General features: G+C 51.5%; 1 long non-coding RNA gene across 1 annotated transcript; it reads right to left on the bottom strand.

Annotated features, from left to right (window-relative positions):
- Positions 1 to 4,861: 4,861 nt before the first annotated feature.
- LOC128101340 (uncharacterized) lies at positions 4,862 to 15,468 on the bottom strand. Its single transcript, XR_008215069.1, has 5 exons — positions 15,338 to 15,468; positions 11,278 to 11,464; positions 8,970 to 9,137; positions 8,478 to 8,646; positions 4,862 to 6,479 (listed from the first exon to the last, which is right to left on the bottom strand). It is a non-coding gene; the product is annotated as an uncharacterized LOC128101340 (long non-coding RNA).
- Between the last annotated feature and the right edge of the window lie 222 nt (positions 15,469 to 15,690).

Here is a 15,690-nt window from a genome sequence, read left to right as displayed (position 1 = left end):
CCATCGCTCATCTTCAACTCACGGCTGGGAGAGGCCGGCCTCTCTTTCATGATTATTAGGAAATGTCCCACAGGAACAAACCCCCCCCCCCCCCACACACACACACATTTAACTTCACTTGGACTTCGGAAGCTTTTTTGATGCATCTCTCTCCTGCTCCTTGGCCTTCCTCTCGGCCTGTCCTCATGAACGCCTTGCCTCTCTGAGGCCACATCCCCAAGCCGTACAATTTCCTGTGCATTCCTGGGTGATTAAACACAAGCCCAGGTGCAGCTGTCACTCCGTGTCAACACCCACAGAGAAGGGACAGGAGGGACAAAGGACGTGATTATGAGGTCTCTGATAGAATCAGTCAGCACGGGGGAAATAACAGGCAGGTGACTTCTAGCTGATGGTGACATTTCATTGGATGCCTGGATTAGTGCGACTTTGAAACAAGGGCCAGTGGTGGACGACATACAGGAGCTCATAGAGTCCGCCTGGTGCTGGGAGTCAGGGGAACCCTGTGCTCACGGGAACTCACTAATTCTGTGCTTACTGAGCACTTACTGTGTGCCTGGCATGGCTGGCAGTGGTTCACAGTGACACCTTACAGTGTCCCTCACAGCCATGCAGAGGGGTTACAAAGCTGCTGGGTTCACAGAAGGGGGACCCACAGGTGTGGACAGAACCAAGGCAGCCCCTGAGCAGCACGGGATCCTGAGCTCTGTGATTTTAACACATGGTTCATGGTGCTCATCTGCTCCAATTGGAAAGCTAACTGATAGACCCTCTGTGAGGTCCTTGCTCCCTGCTAAAGCCGCCGAGCACACCTCTGTAATGAGTCTTTTTCTGTCCCGCCAGCCAGCTCCCAAATAATGACACGGAGAACTATGAAAGCTCAGCCTATAGCTTAGCTGGTCCTAATGAGCTCTTATAACTTAACTTAACCCATTTATATTAATCTGCGTTCTATCACGTGGTGTTACCTCTCTTCCATCTTGCACCTCCTCTTTCCTCTCTGTCTCCTGGCTTCTCTCCATGGACTAGATTCCTCCACCTCTTCCTTTCTCCCCCTGGAAATCCGGCCTGTACCTCACGCCTAACTATTCACCGTTCAGCTTTTTATTGCGCCAATCACAGCAATACACTTTCACACAGTGTACAACTATCCCACAACACACCTCAGGTTCGAACACCCTTCTCTCTGAGTGCCTGCACATAAGTGACCAAGGCACATGCATGCTTGTAATGTGTGCACAGATGTTGGCACACATGAGCAGGGACATTCTGTTAGGAGTATGCTGATGTGTACATGTATGTTACAGAAGAGCAGGGGCCTGGATTCAGGTGACCAGGATTTGAAGTCAGGCTCAGCCACTCACTAGCCCATGACCTCGCTGATGACTTAACCCCTTGGTGTCTGTGTCCTCCTCTGCCCCACGGTGACAGTCAGCCGACATCTTGTAGGGCTGCTGTGAAGAATCTGTGTGAAACTCTGGCTCAGGGCTGGCTCAGGGCTGGCTCAGGGCTGGCTCAGGGCTGGCTCAGGGCTGGCTCAGGGCTGGCACTGGGCACATTCCTGTCATACTGCCCCAGGTCTGTATGTCCTCCAGGCACAGCTGCATGTGGGGGTCTTGGGTGACTCAGAGGTGAGGCTCCTTTCCCCAGGGGTCCCCATCAAGGGCAGAGGGAGGGGCCCAGGCTGACAGAAACCTCAACCTGGTGTGCCACCTTTCCATGCCTCGTCTTCCTTCTCTGGAAATGGGGAGGCTGCTGAGATCAGCTGTGCTCCAGTGCTTGGGACTCTGCCAGGGCCAAGTCAGCGCCATAGTGCATCAGCAGCTCTCTGTCTCTGTCTCTGTCTCCCTCCCTCCCTCCCTCCCTCCCTCCCTCCCTCCCTCTCTCTCTCTCTCTCTCTCTCTCTCTCTCTCTCTCTCTCTCTCTCTCTCTGTGTGTACACATGTTCCAATGTATGTGGGTGGACTTGGTTTGTGTGTGTGCAAGCTCACATGTGCACTTATGTACACGTAGAGGCCACAGACAAACTCAGATGTTGTCCTCAGAAAGGCTGCCCACTTTGCTCTTTTGAGACGGTTTCAGTAGCCTGGTGCTCACCGGACAGGCCTGGCTGCTGCACACCTCTAATGAAACAACCCTAGGCCTCACTGTCATAATCCTTCCTCACCCAACTGCACATTTCCCCCTGTTTCTGCTCCGCATGCCGCCGTCTGTCACCTCCCGACCCTGGATTACAAGTGTGGACACCATGCCCGGTTTTTATTCTTATTTTTCCATGGGTTTTGGGATTTGAACTCAGGTCCTCATACTCTCCTGGCAAGTGCTTTACCGGCTGAGCTAACCCCGCAGCCCCAGCTCCTATTGTTCTTGTTGTTATTACTATGATTAGATTGTTATGGGAGGTTGTGGTCAATATGGTCCCCTGATCCTGCCGGACCTTTGCAGCTTCTCTTTCTAACCTGTCCCCTCAGCAGGCCCCTCCCAGGACCCCTTCCTCGGCCTGCAGGCTCTCCTCGTTCCTTCACAACAGTCTTAGACGGCTCCTTCACCCAGAACCCTGACTTGTCTTGCCCCAGGCAGAAGCCATCAACCTCTATCTTAAACATATGCATATTCCTCCACCAAAGAGTCCTATTTTTAGGAGAGCGTCCCATAGAAACCAAGGCTCATATATATGCGCATATATATGCATGCATATGCTGTGGATAATAAATATTCAAAGGTATTTATTCCAATGCTGATCATGGTTGATTATAGTTGATTATAGAACCTGAGAATATTTCGAAGCGCTGCACCGCCATTGAACGATGTTGCTGTCATCGGCACAGTGTGTATTGATGCTGCACTGTCTCTAGACAATGCCGTCTTTAGGAACCACCCTGGCACATGTGTGCGCCACTGAATGACCATAAGAATGCGCTGGGTCAGTGAGATGAGGTGGGGCTGCCAATTTTGTTTTTTTATCTTGACTCATATTGTCGTCTTGGTGTATTTTAATAACATAACAATAAGCCATCTACACACATGTGAACATGAGCATGCACACACATCGACACACTCAGACACACAGTTAAATATCCAGGAAGCAGCTTCTAGTGGAGAACCTGAAGACCCTTGAAGACTGACATCTGTCAGCTCAGAGGGGTTCCTGAAAAAGAGGAATAGAATCAGGAATCACCCAACATGCATGAGTGCGTGTGTGTGTTTATGCATGTGTGTGTTCATGTATGTGTGTGCGGTATGTGTGTGTATACAGCATGTATGTGTGCATGAGTGTGGTATACACATATGAGTGTGGTGTGCGTGTGTGTGAGTGGTGTATGTGTGTGTGCACACATATGTGTAGCCTTCGGACATGGGGAGGCTGGCTCACTCAGGGAATGAAGATTCTGTTCCTCTTCACCTGAGCAAGGGGCAGGAAGCCCCAGCAAGCCTCTGTGTTCTAGGTGTCTCACCTCATCCCGGGCAGGGGAGAACTACTCAGGGAAAGGCACTGGGTAAGAGGAACTCAGACGAGCAGACAGGCATCAGAAGACCTCAGCCTCTGGAACTGTACAGCCATGTGGGGGTAGCGGGTGGGGGGTGGGAGGATGTTAGCGGACTGTCACCTCTGGAGAGGCGCAGTGATGGAGCAGGGTGCCGCCTGCAGTCGGTAGGAGGAGCTGGAGTTGCTGGGTGACAGACCTGTGCACGGGACAGGCCCACACCGGGCAGGCTTGCACCCCGGGCAGGCTTGCACCCGGCTCTAGTTTGGAATGACTCGCCGCCAGCTGCTTCTGGCAGTCGGTAAACCTCACTTGCCGTGGTCTGAGCCCTGGAATTGAAGTTCTCTGAAGAAGCCACAACTATACTGAGGATCCTGTAGACCGTTTGACCTTGGCTAAATAAAACATCAGATTGTGGAGAGATGGAATTTGCTGACAGAGAGCTAAAGTTATCTTGAGCTGTCTTTAGCCATGAGCTAAAACAAATTGTTCCCCCATTAAATATTTTATCATTAAAAAGTTACTATTTTGTCTCATGGCTTCAGAGAATTCAGTCAAGGGTCACGGCTCCACATGCCTGGGGGAACAATGTGATACTGGGCATGTGCAGTAGAGGGTGTCTCCATTCACAAGGAGCACAGAGTAGAGGGGACTAAGGATCAGATAACCCTGAAGGTCCACCCGCAGTGATCGACTTCACCAGCTAGGAGGATCCACCTGCAGTGATCTACTTCACCAGCTAGGAGGATCTACCTGCAGTGATCTACTTCACCAGCTAGGAGGAGGATCCACTTACAGAGAGCTACTTCACCAGCTAGGATGAGGATCCACCCACAGTGAGCTACTTCACCAGCTAGGAGGATCCACCCACAGTGAGCTACTTCACCAGCTAGGAGGATCCACCCACAGTGAGCTACTTCACCAGCTAGGAGGATCCACCCACAGTGAGCTACTTCACCAGCTAGGAGGATCCACCTGCAGTGAGCTACTTCACCAGCTAGGTCCCACCTCCTCAAATTTCTGGAACCTTCCCAATTAGCTCCACCAACTCGACGTGTGAGCCTGTGGGGGATGTTTCTAGCAGCCACGACTGCCAAGCTCTGCATCCAACCTGTCTCCCTGTGACTAAAAATGAAGATCCTGGGATTCGCCATCCGGTAGAAGATGGCTTCCTGGATTGTAATAGCCATCTGCCTGATGCTTCCGTGATTAGCAGCAAGGGGACAGAGATGCAGTTAGACACTGTCACTGTCAGCTGCCTGAGGTATTCCCCAGGCCAGACTAGGCTTCATAGCTTCTGCACTGAAAAGAATTCCAGACTCAGCAGTGTGGTGAACTAGAATTGGTGATTTTATTAGAGATATTTAACATGGCCTTGAGTGTGGGGGTTAGGAGAAGAAAGAGGTGCTTAGAAGAGACTAAGACATTCATGGTGGAGGATGGGCTTCCCAAGAGGAGAAGGGAAAGTAAGACCTGCCCTAGGTGGGGATGGGCTTTTCAGAGAGAGAGAGAGAGACAGAGAGAGACAGAGAGAGAGAGAGAGAGAGAGAGAGAGAGAGAGAGAGAGAGGTTCTCAAGTTACATCTCAGCAGTTGCTAAGAAACCTCTCCATCCCACCTCTTCTCTCTCTGCAAACAGGGTTTCTAGAGAGATCTCTGGAAGTCTGCAGGTGCATCGTGGGAAGGGAGAAGGCCCTGGAGTCATTGGTTACTGTTGCAGAATTCCCGCTTCACTGCTGGAGAAGGCTTCAGCAGGATCCCAGAGTGAGGGCATCTCTCTCTTCTCAGGTCCTGGCCCCAGTTTCCCCGCCTCCTTATGCTCCTTCCCCTCCAATGTATTGACAAACACCTTGACTTGTTCATAACTTTCCTTTACCCGTGGCTCTAAAGCTGGCAGAGCAATCAGGTTCGGCTGGATCAGTGTTCTGGCTCAGGGCTGCTCATCTGTGGCTTACAACAAACGGTTTCCTTCCTTCTTCAAAGCAGAATTGCTATTTTATATCATCAATCCCAATGGAAGCTCCACTTTACGTGGGACCAGCGATGGCCCAGTTTAGACAGTTCCTCGCTTTCCTGGTGTGTTGGTGACTTTTGAATTGCTGTACCTAAAAAGCCTGATGGAGAAACTTGGGGGAGGAAAGAATCTCTGCCTCATGGTCTCAGAGAATTTCAGTCCATCACAGCGACAAGGCTCGGGGTGGTGGTGGAGGGGGGAGCAGCCCTGGGCATGGTAGCAGTGGTGTGGAGTGGAGGCCACTCACATGGCAGGGGACCAGGAAGCAGATGGGCGGTGGCCATGGCGTTAACTCTCAAGGCAAAACACCAAACCAAAATGACAACTCTTACCCTAAAGGGGATAAGAGGCAGTTTATTCTGTAGCCATTTTGAGTGACCCTCGCCAGGGAATGCAGATTTAGGTTACCCTAAATTCCATGTTCCAAAGTGGAAGCAGTTTCATGACGTTTTTATAGCTTTACAGAACAGAGAAAGTCATGAATCAAGGCAGGTTTAGAGTACATGGGTGGGAACAACAGAAAGGCGGCTGCAGAGAGATGGGGAAGCTTTTCTACAGGCCTCCGATGCTGTCTGATGACATTCCTAGCTTTGGGGTTGGTGGAAGCTGAGTTAGATTCCAGTCATCTGTTAGTCCTACGTTGTTAGTTCACACACAGAGGCGGGCAAGGAACGGCTGCTGCAGAGGACGAGGACCAGCCCGAGATAAGGTAATTAGCTTCTGAACCTGTCACGTTCCAACCTCTCCGCGCCAGCTCAGTGCTAACCAGTCAGTTCTGCAGACACAGCTGCCTTCCAGGGATTCTCAACAACGTGGTCAAGGGGGAGTTCGTATTTGTTTTGCTCAAAACTCTGCTAATGGTGATATCAGCAGCCGTGCGTCTTGTGGCATCTGGGGTACCCACTCCACACACTGGTCACGAGTTGTGGTTAGAAAGTTGACCTGTTCTTCATGGGCACTTGTGCCTGACTAAGCACTTGCCTGTGGGGAGAGCCTTGTCAAACTGCAAATTACTCCACCTCTACCGTTTTCCCTAGTTTGCTTTTTATGTTATAGTTTGGACATCAAATTAAGAAAACAACCCCCCCCAAAAAAATCAAGTATGGGGCCAGAGTGATGACCGAGAGGACTGGAATTCGGATCCCAGCACCCACATTGAGTGGTTCACAAAGGTCGGTAACTACATTTCCAGAAGATCTGCTGCCCCCTACTGGCAGGCAGACACACACACAAAATAATAAATCTTAAAAAGTATATAGATTATACTATACGACTTTCATTTCAAATTTTGACTAAAGTGAAAAGGAATTTTTGAAATTGTTTCTAAAGCAGCTTGGGGACTGTTAGGGCTGAGAGCAGCTTCCTAAGATACAGTTGTAGCTCTTTCCCCAGGGAGCCTGCGACCTCATTTGAAGGGGCTTTTTGAGTGCTTTTGCTAAATCGAGTCAGGTTTTCATAGCATGAGCTCCTTGATTTTCTTCTTATCTGGCAATTCCTCCTCTGCCAAGACTCCTCTTACGGCCACTGCCGGAGGCTGGTGTAATTTTTATCCTTACATCCTCGGGCTGTTGAAACACCCCTGGAATTGTCCCCATCAAGTGTGGCGACCTGGCTCCCGTTTATTACAGACGCTCCTGAGACCGCTGCCAAGTTTAGGCCACTGTCAGTGGGCAAATAATTTGTCCCTCTGCAGGAGACAGAGCGACGTCAACAGGAAAGAGCAGGGCAGGGGAGCTCAGTCCTGCAGATGGCAGGACACACAGAGGGCAGAGGGGAGGCCTCATTCACAGTCTGCAGCAGCCTGGTCCCAGAGCCCGGAGGCGGCTGTGGAAACCCTGGCCAGAGCAGCCAGTGCTCAGCACAGCCACAGAGGCTCCAGCAGGAGCAAATAGCACGGGTTCCCAGGACGCCAAGAAGCAGGAAATCAGCCAGAGGCTGACTGGTCCTTAGCGGGACACAATGTGGGTCATTCCATGTGGAATCCAGGCCTTTTAGCTGATGCTCAGCACAGTGACTGGTTCTCACAGGGGGTGTGGGGGGGGGATGGTGACTTAGCAGCCAGGGGAGGTCTCTTGGATACCGGGGGAGCTGTCACTATGATTCATGGCACCTCTGTCATCACAGGGAGCCTTTTGAGATGCAAAGTCAAACATTGTCTAGACACACAGCAGGGGGCCAGAGGTCTTGTGCTGTCCTGTTGTAGCCCAAGGAATGGGACCGGAGGCACACAGACAGACAGACATGCATGCGTGTGCGTGTGTGCGCACACACAAACACACACAGACAGAGAGACAGAGACAGAGATCACTTATAAATGATCACTTAGGCCCTATGAACACTAGTTGATGATTATTCCATACCAGGCTCTGCTCTGAAGCTATCAGATAAATGCCCCGATTGATTCTCATCTGTGACCATCATTGGCCCCATTCCACAGAGGAGGAGAGCAAGATTAAGGAGACGTTCAGTGATCACACGGTGAACCTGAGGAGCTGGCCCAGAACCCACATGGTTGGACACTCACTCTGCAGAGAACAAGTGCATAGTCATAACAGGATACCTTACAGCCTGCAGACGAAGGTGCGTGGGAAGTGTGTCTCTGCCTCTTCATCCAGCCAGGACTTCGGGGTCTTGGGGGAACTGCCCAAAAGCATTTTTTTCCTCAGCAAGAGATCATTCGAACTAGAAAGCATGGCCTCCTGGTGCATAAGCAGACACTTCCCTCATAGGTACGCACCAAGACAAGTTCTAGAGTCCTTGAAGAACTGCCTTCTGCCTGGCCCCTCTGGGATAGGACCTAGGACACTGGACCCTCCATGGGGCAATGTTCTCCTTGAACTTGGCAAGACCTAGGTGGCCCAGTAGTGAGATTGCTTATCCTGCTTAATGTTTCTGAACAGAACCATCCAGATACCCCTTGGTGTCCCCTTATCTGCTGTCATATTAACAGAACCTCAGGTTTCCCAGCATAAAACTCACCTTCTCACATGTCCATGGTTTGAGTTGGTCACATGGCTGCATTCTGGTCAGTAGGAAGAGAAGGGACGGTCTGACTTCCAGGTTGTGCCCTTCTACAGGAGAGTCTCTTTGTCCATCTTCTTCCTGCTGGTGGGAGTGTGACTCTGCCGGGGAGCCTACTTTATGCCACCTGGGTGAGAACAACATTCCAGGAGGGTGGAGCCTCAGGCAGGGCCTGTCCCCAGATTCTTGGAACTGCAGCGTTGGGTCCCGGTGGATGGGGCCCGGTTGCAGGCTTGGCCTCTGTGTCTCCTCTGCCCACAAGACCTGAGTTCTTTTGTCAGTCTTTGCTTGAAAACTCCCAACCCCCCTGACTCCACCTACCCTCTGAACTATCCCCCATCCCTGGAGAGGGACCAGCATGCAACTGTGGCCTGGGAGTCAGTGAAGCCCCTCCCTCACCTCTCCTAGCCACGCCTGAGTGTTTGTGACCTTGGTCTAGGAAAGGGTCACCTGCAAGCGTGCTGCTGGGCCAGAAGCTCAGACTGGTTCTGTGGTCTCGGGACGTCCTTGACTTCGAAGCACACTAAGGCAGTCATGGATGTTGTCGTGAAGTGGAGGCTGGGTCTCATTCTGTTACAGGTGACAGGACGAGAGCTGGGAGTCTGGACAGGCCTCAAACTGTGGCAGACAGTGAAGGAAGTTAGAGAGCAAGACAGGAATGGCACCGATGGGGGAGGCCTGTGACGCCAGTCAGACCCAGGCCTTCCCACATCTACCCCATCCCAAGCTGCTGGCTCTTGGTGTCGCCTGTGACCTCCACTTCCGAGGCCCTTGGCCTTTTGTCGGCCTCCATCAAGAAGGAAGGAGGAGGAGAGAGAGGAGGAAGAGGCTAAGGAGGGAAGCCTATTTTTCCAGAAGCAGCCGTCTGCTTCCACCATTGGCTAGAGCTGTGTCACATGACTTAGCAGAGCAAGGAGCCTGGACAGTACACACAGAGCCACGTCCATCATGGTCTTGTTGGTAGGGAGCAAGGGCACGTGGGACAGGACATGGCAGTATCTGCCACAGTCTAATGATCTGGCTGACACGCTGTTAGTAGAGGACCATGGTGCCCATCTCCCCAGACAGCTGTGCTGAGTGATGGAGGCCATTTTATAGGCTCCCATCCCAAAGATTCCACCTGGGCTTGGGTTAACCTGAGCAGCCAGTATATCCCTCAGAAACCTCCCCGAATCTCTACTGTCTATACACAGCCTCCTAACAGCACCTGAGTTAGCTCATTTGAGGTACCCAACCCCATCACCCCAATTCCAGGCATCTTCAGCCTGTGGAGCCTCAATAGTTACCATGTGCAGACTTGCTGAGGTGTCACAAGCCCTGTCTGGAGCCCACCACCATCTCCAGCAGTTTGGAGGCCATTCAGGAAAGAAATTGCCATTCTGTAGGAGCCACAGTGACTGTTATTTCTGCTCAGAAACAGCCCTGGGTTCTTCACATAGGGCTAGTGACAGGTCCCACTGCCTTTGCTCAGCCATGCATATCACCTGGTGATGCTGTAATGAGCGAGTTGTAGCTTTGGATGAGTGCATATAAAATCCCTGCCCTATGTGTAGTCTTGGCCCAGGTGTCAGGAGAATCTTGGACACACAAGGTGTGGTGTCATTCACAGTGGTGGATTCAGACCATCTGAGATGCCCTGACCTGCGGGTTATGGTGCAGACAGCTGGGTGGGCAGGGTGTGCATTCCATGCTCTGTTACAGTGTCCACAGATACTTCCTCCAGAAATAAAATACAGCCTCAGAAAATAAGCTGAGCACATCAAATACCCAGAGTGGCTGTTCCAGCCGGAAGAACACAATGACCCACATGCACCCACAACCTGGAATCAGCGGCCCACAGGACTGGTCTCACCGCTCTCTCCCTAGTCTCTGAGGACCTGTTTGAAAGTGGATCCCAGAGCTCCGGCAATATCTTCTTAGACCTCTGCAAGATCCCGATGACCTCTAGTGCTTGGAGAGCCCCTGACAGCTGCCACATGCCTTTCACTGGCTGCTTTTCCAGAAGTTTGGTAAGCGCTGCTCAACATTCAGTCTGTAGGAGACAGTCACATCTGGAACCACCCCTTTGCTGTGTCATGGTGTCTGTCACCCGCTAATTGCTTCCCCTTGGAAGGACAGGTGAGCACTGAGTGGCCCTGGAAAGGGGTGACAGTTTCAATTAAAGTAGCTGGGCATGTTGACACTCAAAGGATCAGCTCTTCAAATTGGCTTTGGCAGGTGACAGGGCATGTTGTGGGGTGTCCTGGGTCACTGCCGATAGCACTGCCTGTGAGTGCCCGGCCACCTGACCCCCCACTGCTAACCGCTATTGCAGGCCATGTCTCTTCAGTCAGCGCACTGGCCTGGGTAGTTCCATTTCTACACAGCCTGTCTCAGGAGGAAGAGAATGGCCCCGAGAGGAGAAGGTTCTCTTAGTTGCTCTTGAACCCCAAGGGTCCTGCTCAGGATGGAGCACTGATAGCAGGGGTAAGGGCTGTCAGTCATTCCGGCCCCTCAGCCAGCTTCCGGCTGCTCACGTCATCACTCTCCTCTGAGATAGAAACTGTGACTGTCCTGGGAGCTCCTAAGGGTGCTGACTCCTGTAAGATGTGAATATCCCTGCAGCTGCCTCATGGGGATGATTCTAGAAGGGGTTGGCTCCAGGTTCTCCTTCTGCTGGAGGGAGTGGTGAGGTCCCTGAAAGGATTCGGTCTTCCCAAGGGACCCTTCAGATAAGAGAATCCCCTGGGTGGGGTGGGGTGAATGACCTCTAACTGACCTTTCGGGTGTGTGACATTGTCAGGTTTGGGATGTCCTCAGCTGAGTGCCTTCTGCAGGGTCATATGAAAGGTATAAGGCAGAACCGGATTTGAACGCAGATCTTCGGGACTTGAAAGCTCCCCGGCTTCACCCGCAGCTGCGTGGTGGTCGCTCTCACGGTTTCCCTCGGAGGCCATTTTTCATCACTGTCTCATTAAGGAAAAGTAGGTTTAGATGAATTCTTCTCCAAGGACCCCAGCTTGTGTTAGCCTGTCCCTACTGAGCAGATGTGAGAGACTGTCACTGCCCCCACGGCTGTGGAAAGAGTCAATGCCAAGTGTCCATCACTCGAGCTCTTACCGCTAATAGCCCAGCGGAAACCAGAAAGCACTTTACGGTGGCCTCACACTGCAGCTATTTTCTTGGTTCCAGCATGACCTTTGCCCGAGAGCGTCACAGGCCTGAAGTGTTTGCTGTCACCTGGGAAGGGAGGCTACCGGGTGCCACTGAAGATGGAATGTCTCCTTGTGTGGAGACCCTGAGCCAGGCCAGCCAGGCTTGGACAGGCAACACACTGCAGAATTCCACCATGGCTCTATCTCTCCTGGTCAGGCTTTGGGGCCAGGACGATGACATCAGTGCCCACGTGTCCTTGTCTCAGAGGTGGGGAGAGAGGACCACAGAGAGAACCCAGAACAGGACTCTGGGGGATGGGACAGCCGGGGACGGTCAGATGTGTGTTGATGAGCTCGGCTCCACGCCTGATCCTGTCAAGATGGGTGTGTGTGACAACTCTCTTTGAAGGTGGTGGGATCAAATAATTATAATGTCCCCAAAGCCCTCTGCTTCAGCAGAGAAAAGCTGTAACTCTAGGTGACCAGTCGGGGTTGTGATTAGGCTCTGCTGCTGCGGAAGGGAATTTTCCTCACAGAGCGGTTTTTCAGCCCATTTGGAAGTTTACTGTGGAGTGAGGATGTGAAGCCCAGGATGTCTCAACACTAGGAGCCAGTAACAGTGAGAAATGGGGTTTGCTGGGTGCATCAGGCCAATCATAGCCTGCTCCTGAGGCTGGAGGTGTAGTCAGCCCCAGGGACTGCTGGGTGGGGAGGTGGAGAAGGATCAGGTGCCCACAGCAAGGGGGGAAGGAAAAGTGCGGGGGGAGACACACGACCTCACTTGGCCAAATGGGAAGTGACATCACGACACTTCCCACAGTTCTGCTGTGTTGTCCTGAGGGTCAGAAGAGGCAGGAGATTCAGTGTTCTGAATCATAAAGCTGACAGCTGTAGGTGGAGGGACAGTGTGATAATTGCTGTGAGGTTCAACACCCCAAAAGTTATTAAAGTGAAGTTGGTTCTTTCAGGATGACAGAGCACCCGGTGTCCAATATCTCAATTAAACAAACTAAAATATCCTCTCGCAACATTGTGAAACCAGTATTGCACAAAATTGAATTTTTAATTAAAATTAAAGTTTCATTACACAAGTGTATCCCTCTGTAGCAAAGCCATCAAAGGATGAGTTCAAGTCCCCAAGTCACAGCATGTATGTGACAGTGGGTGTGTGGAGCACACGGGAATACCGAGGGTCAGAGAACACCCAGCATGTCGGTACCTGCTGGGTCCAAGTAGACCGGAGAGACACTTGGGCAACTGTGTGTATACGGGTGTGTCTCACTACAGCTAAGGCATGGCCACATGGCCTCTAGTGTGGGCCTTACACTGAACATGCATGTGTCTGTGTGCACATGGCCATACCCTGTCCAGGTCTGTGCACACAAGACTGCCTCCTCCCCTGTGCTAGCATTCTTCAGGAGAATCCTATGTACTTCGTACCCCATCTTGTCTCAGGATATCTGGGTAGACTCCAATTTCCTAACATTCCAAATTGTAAGAGGGCTGTCCCATGTTGTAGACGCGCGTGGAGGATGTAGGGTGGGCACTGGAAACCTCCCCGGATGCTGACACATTCTCTCCAGAAAGGGACATTTGACTTCAGACTGCTCTCCCTGGAGTGTTCATCAATGGAAGGAAACTAACGAACAACTGATTTTGTCAGGGATGGGCTAGGCCAAGTTCACCCTGAGAAGGACCCTCGGCCTCAGAGGTGAGGCTTGAGCATAGAGAGCTGGAAGAGCAGACTGCATCCTCTTCACAGGGGGGCAGGGCTGACATGGCAGGTCCTTCGCCATGTCCTGGGTACTATTCTACACGCTCTGCATTTCACTTACGTTCTGTCCTGTGCCATGAGGCACTACGCTGTGATGAAGGGCCTTGTTGCTATCGTGGGGAGGGGCAGCTGGGCAGAGTGATGAAGACACTTATATGCAGAACTGAAGCCTGGGCATTGTGGTTCTTGAAACCAGGGTAAGAATGAAGCCACATGTCCCAGGACTAGCCTCCAGGGCCTCAGCAAAGGTGGCCTCTGTGGTTGAAATCATTCTTTGCCTGGACAGGTCCCATCTGTACAGCAAGAGTGACCTGCAGGGCTTTTGGACTACTTTGGAAGGTTTTGGCCAGTTTGGCCTTAGCTAAAATATGCAGCCCAGGCTGGCTTGAGCCTGGATAGGCTGGAAGCAGACTGGCCAGACTCTTGGGGGTGCTCTTTAAGCAAAGGCTGAGAAACACCGAGTGAGAGGGAAATTGGCTGAAATGACATCCCTTTTCTCCACATAGTGTGAAGTCTTTGCTGGGATGGAGAAGACGGATCACAGTGTGTAAGTCTGTTAAAAAGCCACGGCGTCTTCCCGCTGCAGGAGAGAACAGAAGAACCGACTCAGCGCTCTGAGGAAACATCTTCTCTCTCCCTGCCAAGGGACAGACTTACAAAGGATGATATTTACATTTTCTCCAAGCCTCTAATTTTCTCATTTATCATTTGTCAGAGCCTGAGGCCGTTCCTCAGCACATGGTGTTTGCCAGCAGCTAATGATCCCTTTACCAAACATCACAGCCCTACCAGAAGCTTCCTTAATGTCACTGAGGCTGCTGATTTAACGTGCTAGGATCTCATTGGGCCGTCACAGGCAGGTCTCAGGCCCCTGGATCACTCCTTCAGCCAGCCTAGCCACCAGTTCCTGAGGTAATGGCTGAGCACTGAGGGGCTTCCAGAACGGTATTTGAGGGGGTCAGGAACCTAGCCCACACATTCTGAACGTGCCCCATGGGAAGCATTGAGATGGTGGCACCATCACTAGCCGACAGGAGCAGAGCAGCCAGGCATTGCCCTTAGTGGTGATCAGTTTGGGCCCTGCCTTAAGTGACTCCATTTTGTAAAGCAGCAGCTTGCTTCATTCTGAGTGCAAATCCTGAGACAGAATAACAAGTCAACAGTCTTCATCGGGGCCAACAAGAGGGCTCATTGGGTAAGGGCACTTGCTGCCAATCCTGATGACCTGAGTTTGATTCCCAGGATCGGAAGGAAAGAAGCTCTCTTAAATTGTCCTCTGACTTCCACGTTCTTCCTTTCCCAACACACACACACACACACACACACACACACACACACACACACAATGAATCAATAAATAAAAATGTAATAAAAAATTAAGAACAACAGCTGCCATCTGTTCAGTACAAACCGTGGAGTACTGAATGGCACATAATTTATTTACACGGATAAAATTTTACCACCTGCGAGCTTACCAAGTCAAATCAGGAACACACAGACACGTGGGCATATTGAAACCACACCAGAAACACCAGGTCTGTGAGCTTAGTCGTACCAGATGTAAACCCTCATGCTGGGAGCACCCCAACACTGAGACGTGGTAGGCCACTAAGCCATCACTTGGTTACTCTTAGTCTGGAAAAATTGTCTTGGGAAAAGACCTCCACGTCTGCCCCCAAGCTCCAGCACAAGTATAGTTTTCCATGCTGAGGACACACAGCCTACCTCAAAATGACACTCAAAATGGCTGGCCCATTCTGCAGTTGACAGCAGTAAGCCTGTGTGTGAGCTAAGCGTTGATATGGTCACTGAAGCTAGCGAGGCCAGGTCTACCAAGTGAAGGTGGGAGGCTTGGTGAATTGCAGACAACGAATTGTCACAGCTTCTGAACTTACTGATACTCTACATACCTTGGACATCATGGAAAGGTGTGTGTCCATCTTGTTTCTGTCGTAGCCCATCTGTGACACACTGGGAACACTGACCAGAGAGGCCGACGCATTGGCTACAAGGGTGGGATTTCGGCACCAAAGTCGGTGTGGCTTTGCTTTGTGGAATCAGGCAAAAACAACACACAAAAGCCTCCAAGTTACTTTAACCAGGGCCAGGGACTATTTCCTGTTTTCTCTTCCTGAGAACTATGGTTCAGCTCATCGGGACTCTGTTCCCACACTTCAATTGCTCACCCTGGCAACAGTTCCCTTGGGCACAGGTTCCCATGGGTTTAGGCCAAAAGCCTGTGCTCAGGGGCTGAACTCTGGTG

This window comes from Peromyscus californicus, unplaced genomic scaffold (assembly GCF_007827085.1).
Source record: "Peromyscus californicus insignis strain IS unplaced genomic scaffold, ASM782708v3 Scaffold_7__1_contigs__length_154581171, whole genome shotgun sequence".
Taxonomy (NCBI): Eukaryota; Metazoa; Chordata; class Mammalia; order Rodentia; family Cricetidae; genus Peromyscus; species Peromyscus californicus.
Note: the sequence above shows the minus strand (reverse complement) of the source record. Positions and strands in the feature narration are given on the sequence as shown.